Genomic DNA, 19,169 nt, shown 5'->3' on the forward strand with positions numbered 1-19,169 from the left:
AGCCACCTGTATCCTTCTGATTTGAATCATTGGTTCATTTACTTTACATCTGGCATGTGTACCTGATTTGTTAAATGTGAAATGCCATGATTTTACTGCTATATGTCTGCTACCTCATTGAGCGCAAGCTCACCCCTTTCTGTTCCTTTTTTGTTTTCCTTACAGGAAAATAAATACTTTTGGACTGGATTTGACAATTGGCTGCCAAATTGAGCTAGTTGAACATATCTTTTGTATAGCTCATGTATTGAAACCCTAAATGTACTTTTGGGACCGTTTTCCTTTTGATTTGGCAAACCAGACATGTATCCACTTTTGAATACTTTTGTATGCCACTTTGGCTTGTAAATGCTAAGTTTCAAGATGTAAATGTTTGCTTGATATTTGGTTGGGTTCTGACGGGTCGGTTACTATTCATAGCCGACTTCGGTTTCATTTTTTTTTTTTTAACATTTTGATTTGTTTACCCGCGTTGGTAAGCTCCGGAATGTATTAGCTCGTTCTCTACCGAACCGTTAGTCCTGGCGAGAGTTGGGTAGGCAGTTCGCTAACCCCTTTGGTTCGCCTTAGGGGAAGGTGGGGCTGTCACAGGTGGTATCAGAGCCACTTCGCGTGGTCTCTGCGCGGAGTGAGCTTGGGGCCAAGTGGTGTTATGGTCCTGCTTTCGTGAAAGGTATAAGTGCTCTTTTGAGCATAAGCTATGAACTGTGCATGTTATAAGAGTAAGGATCATTATCATGGGACTTGAGGAAGCTAGGTATGTATGTCGGGTAGGAATCTTTAATATAGATGATTTACTCTTGGGACCGGCCGGCTCGAGTTGTGAATTATCTTATTTGGGATTCTCGTGCCTGGCTACTAACTCAATGAGAGCCTAGGTTAGAAAGGACTTAGGCGAACTAGAAAGGCGATTCAATGGAACTTCATATGGTCTGTTCGGGTGTGGTTAAGTGTGATCAACCTTGATTAAGATATAAATGGTGTTGTTCTCGTGGATATTGGATAGAGCCCTGGGGGGGAAAGAAAGTTTTTCGTGAGTTCTTTTGTACTCGTGACCTAGTCTGTCTATAGTACTTTTGGAGGACCCTTTTGTTTTATGGGATGACTTTGTATGTACCTGACTGACTGTTCTGTATAATTGTTGATCCTGTTATGTGTTCTCTGTATATGTGTTATGTGTTTACATGCTCTACGAGGGAGTTGTTTAGTTAATTGTTCTTGTTTACTGGTTCCTGTTTAGTGCTACGAAAAGGAGGGTTAGGTGCCCTTTAACAGTATATTTATTTTGTGATCTAGATCGACTTAGATTTAATGGAAGGCACACGTAGTGGCCGGGGACGTGGGCGCGGGAATAGGCAACCTACGCCCGAAAGGGGCACTGGGGAAACCTCCTCTGGACCTAACCCTGAACCGAGAGTTGACCCCAACGTGCAGATAGCTGCCGCTATGCAGCAAATGACCAACCTGCTGGCACAAGTGGTGCAGCAACAAGGCCAAACCCCAAACCCTAATCCTGGAAACCCGGGCAATCATGTCGAAAGCGACGATAGGGCACTTGAGAGGTTCCAGAAGTTCGCACCACCGAAATTTATTGGGAAACCCGATCCGGATGTCGCCGAAAGGTGGCTCGAGAAAATGGTAGACATTTTCGCTGCCCTGCACTACACCGAAGAACGGTAGGTGACTTTCGCCGTTTTCCAGTTGGAAGGGGCGGCCCGTTCCTGGTGGAACGTCATACGGTAAAAATGGGAACGGGAACAGACGCCCAGAACTTGGGTGAATTTTATGCGGGAGTTCAACGCGAAATTCTTCCCTCCTCTAGTCCAGGAGCGGAAGGAAGATGAGTTTATCCGACTTCGCCAAGGGGCCCAGTCTGTCGCGGAATACGAGAGCCAGTTCACCCGCCTATCCAAATTTGCCCCTGAACTGATCATGACCGAGCAGCGGCGAATAAGGCGTTTTTTCCAGGGTTTGAACGTAGAAATTCAGAAGGACCTCGCGGTGGCCCAGATTAATGTTTTTAGCGAGGCCGTAGAGAAGGCGCAACGAGTAGAAAATGCTAGGCTGCAGGTGAAAAACTTTCAAGCCAAGAAAAGGGGCTTTCCTGGGAGTAGCTCTGAGCAAGAAGGTACAAGTACGCCCCCTAAGATGGGAAAGGGAAACGGAGGAGTACGACAACCAGGGGTGTCGCGTGATGTCCCTCAGGGAGGACCGGTCTCTGTTACTCGTGGTCCCTGTGGATATTGCGGAGGGCCAAATCATACGGAGGCAAATTGTTGGAAGAAAGAGCGAAAATGTCTGCGCTGCGAAAGTGCCGATCATCGGATTGCTGACTGCCCAATTCGATTGCGAAAAGGAAAAGGGACCCCGCAACCAACTAAGACTAACCCTGGACAGTCGGAAAAGGAAGGGACTGGATCCAAGGCACCGGCTCAGGTGTATTCTTTAGAACACCATCAGGATCCTAACTCGTCTGAGGACATAGAAGGTATGGTCCGTTGGGTACCATAGATTTTGATAGATTCCGTTGATAAGAAAATTTCGAGGGCGAAATTTCTTTAAGGGGGAGAGAGTGTGAGAACCCGTAACTTTTCCATTTTCTAGGTTTTATTATCTTTCTAGGTTTTCTGATCTTCAATGGCTTGTTTTCTGCACTTTCTGTATCCGGAAATTTTTCTAGATAATTTTTATGAGTAAATATAGTTTTTAGATGATTTTTCTAGTATCGAATAGTTTTTGAGAAATTAAGAGCGTATACCGGACGTGGGACCCACTAGTGCGAAAAGTTCGGAAAAATTCGGCCAACTAGGTTAAGTTTCGGATACTGGGTTTAATTTACCGGGTGTTAAGAGATAATTAGAGGAAGCTATTTGGATTGATGTGAGAGGGAACAAAGTGATAGACTTGCATTAAATAAGTGACAAGTGTCACCATTTGATTGGAGGAACTTGTAAGACCACTATTCATTTTCTTACCATTGACCAAATAAATAAAAAATTCACCAAAAATTCCTCATTTTTGTCTTCCTCTTGGCCGAACCTCTTCCTACAAGAAAAGAAAGAAAAGCTTCCAAGTTTCTTGCTCCAATCTTGCCCAATCTCACAAACTAACCGTTTCATCTTGAATTACTTCCATAAAACCTTTTCAATTAGTGTTAGTGAGTTGATTTGTGGAGTTATTTGGAAAGCTAAGAGGACCTATTGCTCTCTCTCTCTTGTTTCTAAGGTGAGTTGTGAAGAACCACCCTCCTCCCTTAATTGATGCTTAAATCATGATTAGTGGTAGTATGAGATGCAATATTATGGATTATTTCTTGATTTGTGGTTGAAGTGATGAAGTTTTATTATTTTTGGGGATTTTTCTGTTTTAATATAAGCATGGTTGTGTGGCTATCTATGATGATTGGAAATGGTATATAATGGTTCTAGAAGGTGGAAAAAGTGGACAATTGCAATCAATTTCTGTTTTGGAAGAAATTTCAGAAAATTAGGTTTTGTGAAGGAACATTCTGCCGGAATTTTTAGCTCCTAGTTAGAGGCAGAATTGGCCTTGGCTTAAAACATGAAAATTGTAGGGAATGACATTTTAGAGGTGGCTACAAAATTTCAGGTCAATCGGAGTAGCGTAGAGTGAGAAAAGTCGAAATTACTATTGCTGTTCTGGTTTTACCCGAATGTAAGAATTGCGCCTGTAATTGGTTGTTTTGGCTGGAATTGCTTCCGAATTGGTTGTTGAGGCCTTCTGATGAAATTTATCCATGTTTCTTAGCTTTCATCTGGTTTTGGAATTTCTGGATTTGGACTTGGAGAGCCTGAGTTATGATGTTTCCGCTAGAATGCGTTGCGTGAATCTGTTTTTGTGATTCTGGTATGGTATCTTGCATTTTTGACCTGGTTACACTCGAAACTGGGTTGAGTGACCTTCTGTAATGTTGTAGCCCTATCTCTTAGCTTCGAAACGGTGGGTCTTCCACCTTCATCCGATAATCGTAGTGCCTTTGGCACCATTACCGCAAAATGAGGACAAAAACTGTTTTTTTCAGGGCTAAAGCTAAATCATTTCCGGATTTTTCTGGTTTCCTCTATTGTTTGTGTATGCTTAGGGAACCCTGTTTTGGTAGTATGTAGAATTGGTTTATGACTTGTAATCGAGTCTTATTGTGTTTATTTGAATAGTTTAGGGCTTGACTTTCATATCCGGTCATTTCCTAACTAAATTTTGTACTTGAATGCCATTAAGCCTAGTGAACGGCTTTTGGGAATGAGATTATTTTTGTACGAGATGTTGGGACTGATTTGAGGAAATAATGAAGCCACGATGGCTGGAAATTAGGTAAACACAAGGGATATGCTGCCGAAATTTTACTTGAAGGCTAGTTGGATTTACTTGTGATTTGAGCGAAGGACTTTTGGGTTGTTTGAGCCTAGGTCTTCATTTTACCTTTTCGTTTCCAAAAATTCAAGTTTTGCACCCTTGCTTTAATCATTATTTGGCGAGGCATACGACTGGTAGTCGAGCCTCACATGTGCATTCTGTATACTCGATTTTGAAAGTGGAACCTTCAATTGTTTTCTTTGGATTATCTTAGGGTTTCTTGGTGATTAAAGCTCTCTTTTGGGAGGTATCTGTACTGACCCCGGTGAGTGTTCTACTACCTGCTACCCGTTATGTGAAATATCTGAATATTTGAATACTTGATTTATGACTGTTGGAGCCAAATACTGTTTTGATAAAAGGGAGGCGAGGGTGTACTTTATCACACTCGTTCTCTGGTCTGTTCATATGCCAATTTTGAACGCGTATCTGAATCTGCTATCTGTATCTGTATCTGTATCTGTTATCTGTATCTGGATCTGTATCTGTTCTGACGTCGTTTGGAAGCTTGTGTCCAACGACCTTTCTGTGACCTCTGAGCTCAACACCTGTGGCCAGTTACTCGAGTCGGGCCGACAAGGGCCTGGTCGATTAGATAACGAACCACGGTAGTTTGTTTTGGGATCTTTGGGTATTGAGACCCTTGATTCCGGGTATACTCGAGTATTACCATTTCTGATCTGATTGGATTTCGGGCCCGGTGGGGTATGTGAGGTGGAAGGAATCGAAGAAAGTGGAGTCTACGGTATTGGTTACTCCTTTACCGTTGACGGAGTGTCAACTATTATTTCGATCAAGCTTCGATGATGCTAATGGGAATTTGGCTCCTGAGAGCCACCTGTATCCTTCTGATTTGAATCATTGGTTCATTTACTTTACATCTGGCATGTGTACCTGATTTGTTAAATGTGAAATGCCATGATTTTACTGCTATATGTCTGCTACCTCATTGAGCGCAAGCTCACCCCTTTCTGTTCCTTTTTTGTTTTCCTTACAGGAAAATAAATACTTTTGGACTGGATTTGACAATTGGCTGCCAAATTGAGCTAGTTGAACATATCTTTTGTATAGCTCATGTATTGAAACCCTAAATGTACTTTTGGGACCGTTTTCCTTTTGATTTGGCAAACCAGACATGTATCCACTTTTGAATACTTTTGTATGCCACTTTGGCTTGTAAATGCTAAGTTTCAAGATGTAAATGTTTGCTTGATATTTGGTTGGGTTCTGACGGGTCGGTTACTATTCATAGCCGACTTCGGTTTCATTTTTTTTTTTTTAACATTTTGATTTGTTTACCCGCGTTGGTAAGCTCCGGAATGTATTAGCTCGTTCTCTACCGAACCGTTAGTCCTGGCGAGAGTTGGGTAGGCAGTTCGCTAACCCCTTTGGTTCGCCTTAGGGGAAGGTGGGGCTGTCACAGGTGGTATCAGAGCCACTTCGCGTGGTCTCTGCGCGGAGTGAGCTTGGGGCCAAGTGGTGTTATGGTCCTGCTTTCGTGAAAGGTATAAGTGCTCTTTTGAGCATAAGCTATGAACTGTGCATGTTATAAGAGTAAGGATCATTATCATGGGACTTGAGGAAGCTAGGTATGTATGTCGGGTAGGAATCTTTAATATAGATGATTTACTCTTGGGACCGGCCGGCTCGAGTTGTGAATTATCTTATTTGGGATTCTCGTGCCTGGCTACTAACTCAATGAGAGCCTAGGTTAGAAAGGACTTAGGCGAACTAGAAAGGCGATTCAATGGAACTTCATATGGTCTGTTCGGGTGTGGTTAAGTGTGATCAACCTTGATTAAGATATAAATGGTGTTGTTCTCGTGGATATTGGATAGAGCCCTGGGGGGGAAAGAAAGTTTTTCGTGAGTTCTTTTGTACTCGTGACCTAGTCTGTCTATAGTACTTTTGGAGGACCCTTTTGTTTTATGGGATGACTTTGTATGTACCTGACTGACTGTTCTGTATAATTGTTGATCCTGTTATGTGTTCTCTGTATATGTGTTATGTGTTTACATGCTCTACGAGGGAGTTGTTTAGTTAATTGTTCTTGTTTACTGGTTCCTGTTTAGTGCTACGAAAAGGAGGGTTAGGTGCCCTTTAACAGTATATTTATTTTGTGATCTAGATCGACTTAGATTTAATGGAAGGCACACGTAGTGGCCGGGGACGTGGGCGCGGGAATAGGCAACCTACGCCCGAAAGGGGCACTGGGGAAACCTCCTCTGGACCTAACCCTGAACCGAGAGTTGACCCCAACGTGCAGATAGCTGCCGCTATGCAGCAAATGACCAACCTGCTGGCACAAGTGGTGCAGCAACAAGGCCAAACCCCAAACCCTAATCCTGGAAACCCGGGCAATCATGTCGAAAGCGACGATAGGGCACTTGAGAGGTTCCAGAAGTTCGCACCACCGAAATTTATTGGGAAACCCGATCCGGATGTCGCCGAAAGGTGGCTCGAGAAAATGGTAGACATTTTCGCTGCCCTGCACTACACCGAAGAACGGTAGGTGACTTTCGCCGTTTTCCAGTTGGAAGGGGCGGCCCGTTCCTGGTGGAACGTCATACGGTAAAAATGGGAACGGGAACAGACGCCCAGAACTTGGGTGAATTTTATGCGGGAGTTCAACGCGAAATTCTTCCCTCCTCTAGTCCAGGAGCGGAAGGAAGATGAGTTTATCCGACTTCGCCAAGGGGCCCAGTCTGTCGCGGAATACGAGAGCCAGTTCACCCGCCTATCCAAATTTGCCCCTGAACTGATCATGACCGAGCAGCGGCGAATAAGGCGTTTTTTCCAGGGTTTGAACGTAGAAATTCAGAAGGACCTCGCGGTGGCCCAGATTAATGTTTTTAGCGAGGCCGTAGAGAAGGCGCAACGAGTAGAAAATGCTAGGCTGCAGGTGAAAAACTTTCAAGCCAAGAAAAGGGGCTTTCCTGGGAGTAGCTCTGAGCAAGAAGGTACAAGTACGCCCCCTAAGATGGGAAAGGGAAACGGAGGAGTACGACAACCAGGGGTGTCGCGTGATGTCCCTCAGGGAGGACCGGTCTCTGTTACTCGTGGTCCCTGTGGATATTGCGGAGGGCCAAATCATACGGAGGCAAATTGTTGGAAGAAAGAGCGAAAATGTCTGCGCTGCGAAAGTGCCGATCATCGGATTGCTGACTGCCCAATTCGATTGCGAAAAGGAAAAGGGACCCCGCAACCAACTAAGACTAACCCTGGACAGTCGGAAAAGGAAGGGACTGGATCCAAGGCACCGGCTCAGGTGTATTCTTTAGAACACCATCAGGATCCTAACTCGTCTGAGGACATAGAAGGTATGGTCCGTTGGGTACCATAGATTTTGATAGATTCCGTTGATAAGAAAATTTCGAGGGCGAAATTTCTTTGAGGGGGAGAGAGTGTGAGAACCCGTAACTTTTCCATTTTCTAGGTTTTATTATCTTTCTAGGTTTTCTGATCTTCAATGGCTTGTTTTCTGCACTTTCTGTATCCGGAAATTTTTCTAGATAATTTTTATGAGTAAATATAGTTTTTAGATGATTTTTCTAGTATCGAATAGTTTTTGAGAAATTAAGAGCGTATACCGGACGTGGGACCCACTAGTGCGAAAAGTTCGGAAAAATTCGGCCAACTAGGTTAAGTTTCGGATACTGGGTTTAATTTACCGGGTGTTAAGAGATAATTAGAGGAAGCTATTTGGATTGATGTGAGAGGGAACAAAGTGATAGACTTGCATTAAATAAGTGACAAGTGTCACCATTTGATTGGAGGAACTTGTAAGACCACTATTCATTTTCTTACCATTGACCAAATAAATAAAAAATTCACCAAAAATTCCTCATTTTTGTCTTCCTCTTGGCCGAACCTCTTCCTACAAGAAAAGAAAGAAAAGCTTCCAAGTTTCTTGCTCCAATCTTGCCCAATCTCACAAACTAACCGTTTCATCTTGAATTACTTCCATAAAACCTTTTCAATTAGTGTTAGTGAGTTGATTTGTGGAGTTATTTGGAAAGCTAAGAGGACCTATTGCTCTCTCTCTCTTGTTTCTAAGGTGAGTTGTGAAGAACCACCCTCCTCCCTTAATTGATGCTTAAATCATGATTAGTGGTAGTATGAGATGCAATATTATGGATTATTTCTTGATTTGTGGTTGAAGTGATGAAGTTTTATTATTTTTGGGGATTTTTCTGTTTTAATATAAGCATGGTTGTGTGGCTATCTATGATGATTGGAAATGGTATATAATGGTTCTAGAAGGTGGAAAAAGTGGACAATTGCAATCAATTTCTGTTTTGGAAGAAATTTCAGAAAATTAGGTTTTGTGAAGGAACATTCTGCCGGAATTTTTAGCTCCTAGTTAGAGGCAGAATTGGCCTTGGCTTAAAACATGAAAATTGTAGGGAATGACATTTTAGAGGTGGCTACAAAATTTCAGGTCAATCGGAGTAGCGTAGAGTGAGAAAAGTCGAAATTACTATTGCTGTTCTGGTTTTACCCGAATGTAAGAATTGCGCCTGTAATTGGTTGTTTTGGCTGGAATTGCTTCCGAATTGGTTGTTGAGGCCTTCTGATGAAATTTATCCATGTTTCTTAGCTTTCATCTGGTTTTGGAATTTCTGGATTTGGACTTGGAGAGCCTGAGTTATGATGTTTCCGCTAGAATGCGTTGCGTGAATCTGTTTTTGTGATTCTGGTATGGTATCTTGCATTTTTGACCTGGTTACACTCGAAACTGGGTTGAGTGACCTTCTGTAATGTTGTAGCCCTATCTCTTAGCTTCGAAACGGTGGGTCTTCCACCTTCATCCGATAATCGTAGTGCCTTTGGCACCATTACCGCAAAATGAGGACAAAAACTGTTTTTTTCAGGGCTAAAGCTAAATCATTTCCGGATTTTTCTGGTTTCCTCTATTGTTTGTGTATGCTTAGGGAACCCTGTTTTGGTAGTATGTAGAATTGGTTTATGACTTGTAATCGAGTCTTATTGTGTTTATTTGAATAGTTTAGGGCTTGACTTTCATATCCGGTCATTTCCTAACTAAATTTTGTACTTGAATGCCATTAAGCCTAGTGAACGGCTTTTGGGAATGAGATTATTTTTGTACGAGATGTTGGGACTGATTTGAGGAAATAATGAAGCCACGATGGCTGGAAATTAGGTAAACACAAGGGATATGCTGCCGAAATTTTACTTGAAGGCTAGTTGGATTTACTTGTGATTTGAGCGAAGGACTTTTGGGTTGTTTGAGCCTAGGTCTTCATTTTACCTTTTCGTTTCCAAAAATTCAAGTTTTGCACCCTTGCTTTAATCATTATTTGGCGAGGCATACGACTGGTAGTCGAGCCTCACATGTGCATTCTGTATACTCGATTTTGAAAGTGGAACCTTCAATTGTTTTCTTTGGATTATCTTAGGGTTTCTTGGTGATTAAAGCTCTCTTTTGGGAGGTATCTGTACTGACCCCGGTGAGTGTTCTACTACCTGCTACCCGTTATGTGAAATATCTGAATATTTGAATACTTGATTTATGACTGTTGGAGCCAAATACTGTTTTGATAAAAGGGAGGCGAGGGTGTACTTTATCACACTCGTTCTCTGGTCTGTTCATATGCCAATTTTGAACGCGTATCTGAATCTGCTATCTGTATCTGTATCTGTATCTGTTATCTGTATCTGGATCTGTATCTGTTCTGACGTCGTTTGGAAGCTTGTGTCCAACGACCTTTCTGTGACCTCTGAGCTCAACACCTGTGGCCAGTTACTCGAGTCGGGCCGACAAGGGCCTGGTCGATTAGATAACGAACCACGGTAGTTTGTTTTGGGATCTTTGGGTATTGAGACCCTTGATTCCGGGTATACTCGAGTATTACCATTTCTGATCTGATTGGATTTCGGGCCCGGTGGGGTATGTGAGGTGGAAGGAATCGAAGAAAGTGGAGTCTACGGTATTGGTTACTCCTTTACCGTTGACGGAGTGTCAACTATTATTTCGATCAAGCTTCGATGATGCTAATGGGAATTTGGCTCCTGAGAGCCACCTGTATCCTTCTGATTTGAATCATTGGTTCATTTACTTTACATCTGGCATGTGTACCTGATTTGTTAAATGTGAAATGCCATGATTTTACTGCTATATGTCTGCTACCTCATTGAGCGCAAGCTCACCCCTTTCTGTTCCTTTTTTGTTTTCCTTACAGGAAAATAAATACTTTTGGACTGGATTTGACAATTGGCTGCCAAATTGAGCTAGTTGAACATATCTTTTGTATAGCTCATGTATTGAAACCCTAAATGTACTTTTGGGACCGTTTTCCTTTTGATTTGGCAAACCAGACATGTATCCACTTTTGAATACTTTTGTATGCCACTTTGGCTTGTAAATGCTAAGTTTCAAGATGTAAATGTTTGCTTGATATTTGGTTGGGTTCTGACGGGTCGGTTACTATTCATAGCCGACTTCGGTTTCATTTTTTTTTTTTTAACATTTTGATTTGTTTACCCGCGTTGGTAAGCTCCGGAATGTATTAGCTCGTTCTCTACCGAACCGTTAGTCCTGGCGAGAGTTGGGTAGGCAGTTCGCTAACCCCTTTGGTTCGCCTTAGGGGAAGGTGGGGCTGTCACAGGTGGTATCAGAGCCACTTCGCGTGGTCTCTGCGCGGAGTGAGCTTGGGGCCAAGTGGTGTTATGGTCCTGCTTTCGTGAAAGGTATAAGTGATCTTTTGAGCATAAGCTATGAACTGTGCATGTTATAAGAGTAAGGATCATTATCATGGGACTTGAGGAAGCTAGGTATGTATGTCGGGTAGGAATCTTTAATATAGATGATTTACTCTTGGGACCGGCCGGCTCGAGTTGTGAATTATCTTATTTGGGATTCTCGTGCCTGGCTACTAACTCAATGAGAGCCTAGGTTAGAAAGGACTTAGGCGAACTAGAAAGGCGATTCAATGGAACTTCATATGGTCTGTTCGGGTGTGGTTAAGTGTGATCAACCTTGATTAAGATATAAATGGTGTTGTTCTCGTGGATATTGGATAGAGCCCTGGGGGGGAAAGAAAGTTTTTCGTGAGTTCTTTTGTACTCGTGACCTAGTCTGTCTATAGTACTTTTGGAGGACCCTTTTGTTTTATGGGATGACTTTGTATGTACCTGACTGACTGTTCTGTATAATTGTTGATCCTGTTATGTGTTCTCTGTATATGTGTTATGTGTTTACATGCTCTACGAGGGAGTTGTTTAGTTAATTGTTCTTGTTTACTGGTTCCTGTTTAGTGCTACGAAAAGGAGGGTTAGGTGCCCTTTAACAGTATATTTATTTTGTGATCTAGATCGACTTAGATTTAATGGAAGGCACACGTAGTGGCCGGGGACGTGGGCGTGGGAATAGGCAACCTACGCCCGAAAGGGGCACTGGGGAAACCTCCTCTGGACCTAACCCTGAACCGAGAGTTGACCCCAACGTGCAGATAGCTGCCGCTATGCAGCAAATGACCAACCTGCTGGCACAAGTGGTGCAGCAACAAGGCCAAACCCCAAACCCTAATCCTGGAAACCCGGGCAATCATGTCGAAAGCGACGATAGGGCACTTGAGAGGTTCCAGAAGTTCGCACCACCGAAATTTATTGGGAAACCCGATCCGGATGTCGCCGAAAGGTGGCTCGAGAAAATGGTAGACATTTTCGCTGCCCTGCACTACACCGAAGAACGGTAGGTGACTTTCGCCGTTTTCCAGTTGGAAGGGGCGGCCCGTTCCTGGTGGAACGTCATACGGTAAAAATGGGAACGGGAACAGACGCCCAGAACTTGGGTGAATTTTATGCGGGAGTTCAACGCGAAATTCTTCCCTCCTCTAGTCCAGGAGCGGAAGGAAGATGAGTTTATCCGACTTCGCCAAGGGGCCCAGTCTGTCGCGGAATACGAGAGCCAGTTCACCCGCCTATCCAAATTTGCCCCTGAACTGATCATGACCGAGCAGCGGCGAATAAGGCGTTTTTTCCAGGGTTTGAACGTAGAAATTCAGAAGGACCTCGCGGTGGCCCAGATTAATGTTTTTAGCGAGGCCGTAGAGAAGGCGCAACGAGTAGAAAATGCTAGGCTGCAGGTGAAAAACTTTCAAGCCAAGAAAAGGGGCTTTCCTGGGAGTAGCTCTGAGCAAGAAGGTACAAGTACGCCCCCTAAGATGGGAAAGGGAAACGGAGGAGTACGACAACCAGGGGTGTCGCGTGATGTCCCTCAGGGAGGACCGGTCTCTGTTACTCGTGGTCCCTGTGGATATTGCGGAGGGCCAAATCATACGGAGGCAAATTGTTGGAAGAAAGAGCGAAAATGTCTGCGCTGCGAAAGTGCCGATCATCGGATTGCTGACTGCCCAATTCGATTGCGAAAAGGAAAAGGGACCCCGCAACCAACTAAGACTAACCCTGGACAGTCGGAAAAGGAAGGGACTGGATCCAAGGCACCGGCTCAGGTGTATTCTTTAGAACACCATCAGGATCCTAACTCGTCTGAGGACATAGAAGGTATGGTCCGTTGGGTACCATAGATTTTGATAGATTCCGTTGATAAGAAAATTTCGAGGGCGAAATTTCTTTGAGGGGGAGAGAGTGTGAGAACCCGTAACTTTTCCATTTTCTAGGTTTTATTATCTTTCTAGGTTTTCTGATCTTCAATGGCTTGTTTTCTGCACTTTCTGTATCCGGAAATTTTTCTAGATAATTTTTATGAGTAAATATAGTTTTTAGATGATTTTTCTAGTATCGAATAGTTTTTGAGAAATTAAGAGCGTATACCGGACGTGGGACCCACTAGTGCGAAAAGTTCGGAAAAATTCGGCCACCTAGGTTAAGTTTCGGATACTGGGTTTAATTTACCGGGTGTTAAGAGATAATTAGAGGAAGCTATTTGGATTGATGTGAGAGGGAACAAAGTGATAGACTTGCATTAAATAAGTGACAAGTGTCACCATTTGATTGGAGGAACTTGTAAGACCACTATTCATTTTCTTACCATTGACCAAATAAATAAAAAATTCACCAAAAATTCCTCATTTTTGTCTTCCTCTTGGCCGAACCTCTTCCTACAAGAAAAGAAAGAAAAGCTTCCAAGTTTCTTGCTCCAATCTTGCCCAATCTCACAAACTAACCGTTTCATCTTGAATTACTTCCATAAAACCTTTTCAATTAGTGTTAGTGAGTTGATTTGTGGAGTTATTTGGAAAGCTAAGAGGACCTATTGCTCTCTCTCTCTTGTTTCTAAGGTGAGTTGTGAAGAACCACCCTCCTCCCTTAATTGATGCTTAAATCATGATTAGTGGTAGTATGAGATGCAATATTATGGATTATTTCTTGATTTGTGGTTGAAGTGATGAAGTTTTATTATTTTTGGGGATTTTTCTGTTTTAATATAAGCATGGTTGTGTGGCTATCTATGATGATTGGAAATGGTATATAATGGTTCTAGAAGGTGGAAAAAGTGGACAATTGCAATCAATTTCTGTTTTGGAAGAAATTTCAGAAAATTAGGTTTTGTGAAGGAACATTCTGCCGGAATTTTTAGCTCCTAGTTAGAGGCAGAATTGGCCTTGGCTTAAAACATGAAAATTGTAGGGAATGACATTTTAGAGGTGGCTACAAAATTTCAGGTCAATCGGAGTAGCGTAGAGTGAGAAAAGTCGAAATTACTATTGCTGTTCTGGTTTTACCCGAATGTAAGAATTGCGCCTGTAATTGGTTGTTTTGGCTGGAATTGCTTCCGAATTGGTTGTTGAGGCCTTCTGATGAAATTTATCCATGTTTCTTAGCTTTCATCTGGTTTTGGAATTTCTGGATTTGGACTTGGAGAGCCTGAGTTATGATGTTTCCGCTAGAATGCGTTGCGTGAATCTGTTTTTGTGATTCTGGTATGGTATCTTGCATTTTTGACCTGGTTACACTCGAAACTGGGTTGAGTGACCTTCTGTAATGTTGTAGCCCTATCTCTTAGCTTCGAAACGGTGGGTCTTCCACCTTCATCCGATAATCGTAGTGCCTTTGGCACCATTACCGCAAAATGAGGACAAAAACTGTTTTTTTCAGGGCTAAAGCTAAATCATTTCCGGATTTTTCTGGTTTCCTCTATTGTTTGTGTATGCTTAGGGAACCCTGTTTTGGTAGTATGTAGAATTGGTTTATGACTTGTAATCGAGTCTTATTGTGTTTATTTGAATAGTTTAGGGCTTGACTTTCATATCCGGTCATTTCCTAACTAAATTTTGTACTTGAATGCCATTAAGCCTAGTGAACGGCTTTTGGGAATGAGATTATTTTTGTACGAGATGTTGGGACTGATTTGAGGAAATAATGAAGCCACGATGGCTGGAAATTAGGTAAACACAAGGGATATGCTGCCGAAATTTTACTTGAAGGCTAGTTGGATTTACTTGTGATTTGAGCGAAGGACTTTTGGGTTGTTTGAGCCTAGGTCTTCATTTTACCTTTTCGTTTCCAAAAATTCAAGTTTTGCACCCTTGCTTTAATCATTATTTGGCGAGGCATACGACTGGTAGTCGAGCCTCACATGTGCATTCTGTATACTCGATTTTGAAAGTGGAACCTTCAATTGTTTTCTTTGGATTATCTTAGGGTTTCTTGGTGATTAAAGCTCTCTTTTGGGAGGTATCTGTACTGACCCCGGTGAGTGTTCTACTACCTGCTACCCGTTATGTGAAATATCTGAATATTTGAATACTTGATTTATGACTGTTGGAGCCAAATACTGTTTTGATAAAAGGGAGGCGAGGGTGTACTTTATCACACTCGTTCTCTGGTCTGTTCATATGCCAATTTTGAACGCGTATCTGAATCTGCTATCTGTATCTGTATCTGTATCTGTTATCTGTATCTGGATCTGTATCTGTTCTGACGTCGTTTGGAAGCTTGTGTCCAACGACCTTTCTGTGACCTCTGAGCTCAACACCTGTGGCCAGTTACTCGAGTCGGGCCGACAAGGGCCTGGTCGATTAGATAACGAACCACGGTAGTTTGTTTTGGGATCTTTGGGTATTGAGACCCTTGATTCCGGGTATACTCGAGTATTACCATTTCTGATCTGATTGGATTTCGGGCCCGGTGGGGTATGTGAGGTGGAAGGAATCGAAGAAAGTGGAGTCTACGGTATTGGTTACTCCTTTACCGTTGACGGAGTGTCAACTATTATTTCGATCAAGCTTCGATGATGCTAATGGGAATTTGGCTCCTGAGAGCCACCTGTATCCTTCTGATTTGAATCATTGGTTCATTTACTTTACATCTGGCATGTGTACCTGATTTGTTAAATGTGAAATGCCATGATTTTACTGCTATATGTCTGCTACCTCATTGAGCGCAAGCTCACCCCTTTCTGTTCCTTTTTTGTTTTCCTTACAGGAAAATAAATACTTTTGGACTGGATTTGACAATTGGCTGCCAAATTGAGCTAGTTGAACATATCTTTTGTATAGCTCATGTATTGAAACCCTAAATGTACTTTTGGGACCGTTTTCCTTTTGATTTGGCAAACCAGACATGTATCCACTTTTGAATACTTTTGTATGCCACTTTGGCTTGTAAATGCTAAGTTTCAAGATGTAAATGTTTGCTTGATATTTGGTTGGGTTCTGACGGGTCGGTTACTATTCATAGCCGACTTCGGTTTCATTTTTTTTTTTTTAACATTTTGATTTGTTTACCCGCGTTGGTAAGCTCCGGAATGTATTAGCTCGTTCTCTACCGAACCGTTAGTCCTGGCGAGAGTTGGGTAGGCAGTTCGCTAACCCCTTTGGTTCGCCTTAGGGGAAGGTGGGGCTGTCACAGGTGGTATCAGAGCCACTTCGCGTGGTCTCTGCGCGGAGTGAGCTTGGGGCCAAGTGGTGTTATGGTCCTGCTTTCGTGAAAGGTATAAGTGCTCTTTTGAGCATAAGCTATGAACTGTGCATGTTATAAGAGTAAGGATCATTATCATGGGACTTGAGGAAGCTAGGTATGTATGTCGGGTAGGAATCTTTAATATAGATGATTTACTCTTGGGACCGGCCGGCTCGAGTTGTGAATTATCTTATTTGGGATTCTCGTGCCTGGCTACTAACTCAATGAGAGCCTAGGTTAGAAAGGACTTAGGCGAACTAGAAAGGCGATTCAATGGAACTTCATATGGTCTGTTCGGGTGTGGTTAAGTGTGATCAACCTTGATTAAGATATAAATGGTGTTGTTCTCGTGGATATTGGATAGAGCCCTGGGGGGGAAAGAAAGTTTTTCGTGAGTTCTTTTGTACTCGTGACCTAGTCTGTCTATAGTACTTTTGGAGGACCCTTTTGTTTTATGGGATGACTTTGTATGTACCTGACTGACTGTTCTGTATAATTGTTGATCCTGTTATGTGTTCTCTGTATATGTGTTATGTGTTTACATGCTCTACGAGGGAGTTGTTTAGTTAATTGTTCTTGTTTACTGGTTCCTGTTTAGTGCTACGAAAAGGAGGGTTAGGTGCCCTTTAACAGTATATTTATTTTGTGATCTAGATCGACTTAGATTTAATGGAAGGCACACGTAGTGGCCGGGGACGTGGGCGTGGGAATAGGCAACCTACGCCCGAAAGGGGCACTGGGGAAACCTCCTCTGGACCTAACCCTGAACCGAGAGTTGACCCCAACGTGCAGATAGCTGCCGCTATGCAGCAAATGACCAACCTGCTGGCACAAGTGGTGCAGCAACAAGGCCAAACCCCAAACCCTAATCCTGGAAACCCGGGCAATCATGTCGAAAGCGACGATAGGGCACTTGAGAGGTTCCAGAAGTTCGCACCACCGAAATTTATTGGGAAACCCGATCCGGATGTCGCCGAAAGGTGGCTCGAGAAAATGGTAGACATTTTCGCTGCCCTGCACTACACCGAAGAACGGTAGGTGACTTTCGCCGTTTTCCAGTTGGAAGGGGCGGCCCGTTCCTGGTGGAACGTCATACGGTAAAAATGGGAACGGGAACAGACGCCCAGAACTTGGGTGAATTTTATGCGGGAGTTCAACGCGAAATTCTTCCCTCCTCTAGTCCAGGAGCGGAAGGAAGATGAGTTTATCCGACTTCGCCAAGGGGCCCAGTCTGTCGCGGAATACGAGAGCCAGTTCACCCGCCTATCCAAATTTGCCCCTGAACTGATCATGACCGAGCAGCGGCGAATAAGGCGTTTTTTCCAGGGTTTGAACGTAGAAATTCAGAAGGACCTCGCGGTGGCCCAGATTAATGTTTTTAGCGAGGCCGTAGAGAAGGCGCAACGAGTAGAAAATGCTAGGCTGCAGGTGAAAAACTTTCAAGCCAAGAAAAGGGGCTTTCCTGGGAGTAGCTCTGAGCAAGAAGGTACAAGTACGCCCCCTAAGATGGGAAAGGGAAACGGAGGAGTACGACAACCAGGGGTGTCGCGTGATGTCCCTCAGGGAGGACCGGTCTCTGTTACTCGTGGTCCCTGTGGATATTGCGGAGGGCCAAATCATACGGAGGCAAATTGTTGGAAGAAAGAGCGAAAATGTCTGCGCTGCGAAAGTGCCGATCATCGGATTGCTGACTGCCCAATTCGATTGCGAAAAGGAAAAGGGACCCCGCAACCAACTAAGACTAACCCTGGACAGTCGGAAAAGGAAGGGACTGGATCCAAGGCACCGGCTCAGGTGTATTCTTTAGAACACCATCAGGATCCTAACTCGTCTGAGGACATAGAAGGTATGGTCCGTTGGGTACCATAGATTTTGATAGATTCCGTTGATAAGAAAATTTCGAGGGCGAAATTTCTTTAAGGGGGAGAGAGTGTGAGAACCCGTAACTTTTCCATTTTCTAGGTTTTATTATCTTTCTAGGTTTTCTGATCTTCAATGGCTTGTTTTCTGCACTTTCTGTATCCGGAAATTTTTCTAGATAATTTTTATGAGTAAATATAGTTTTTAGATGATTTTTCTAGTATCGAATAGTTTTTGAGAAATTAAGAGCGTATACCGGACGTGGGACCCACTAGTGCGAAAAGTTCGGAAAAATTCGGCCAACTAGGTTAAGTTTCGGATACTGGGTTTAATTTACCGGGTGTTAAGAGATAATTAGAGGAAGCTATTTGGATTGATGTGAGAGGGAACAAAGTGATAGACTTGCATTAAATAAGTGACAAGTGTCACCATTTGATTGGAGGAACTTGTAAGACCACTATTCATTTTCTTACCATTGACCAAATAAATAAAAAATTCACCAAAAATTCCTCATTTTTGTCTTCCTCTTGGCCGAACCTCTTCCTACAAGAAAAGAAAGAAAAGCTTCCAAGTTTCTTGCTCCAATCTTGCCCAATCTCACAAACTAACCGTTTCATCTTGAATTACTTCCATAAAACCTTTTCAATTAGTGTTAGTGAGTTGATTTGTGGAGTTATTTGGAAAGCTAAGAGGACCTATTGCTCTCTCTCTCTTGTTTCTAAGGTGAGTTGTGAAGAACCACCCTCCTCCCTTAATTGATGCTTAAATCATGATTAGTGGTAGTATGAGATGCAATATTATGGATTATTTCTTGATTTGTGGTTGAAGTGATGAAGTTTTATTATTTTTGGGGATTTTTCTGTTTTAATATAAGCATGGTTGTGTGGCTATCTATGATGATTGGAAATGGTATATAATGGTTCTAGAAGGTGGAAAAAGTGGACAATTGCAATCAATTTCTGTTTTGGAAGAAATTTCAGAAAATTAGGTTTTGTGAAGGAACATTCTGCCGGAATTTTTAGCTCCTAGTTAGAGGCAGAATTGGCCTT

The sequence above is a fragment of the Coffea arabica genome, chromosome 4e, assembly GCF_036785885.1.
Source record: "Coffea arabica cultivar ET-39 chromosome 4e, Coffea Arabica ET-39 HiFi, whole genome shotgun sequence".
Lineage (NCBI taxonomy): Eukaryota > Viridiplantae > Streptophyta > Magnoliopsida > Gentianales > Rubiaceae > Coffea > Coffea arabica.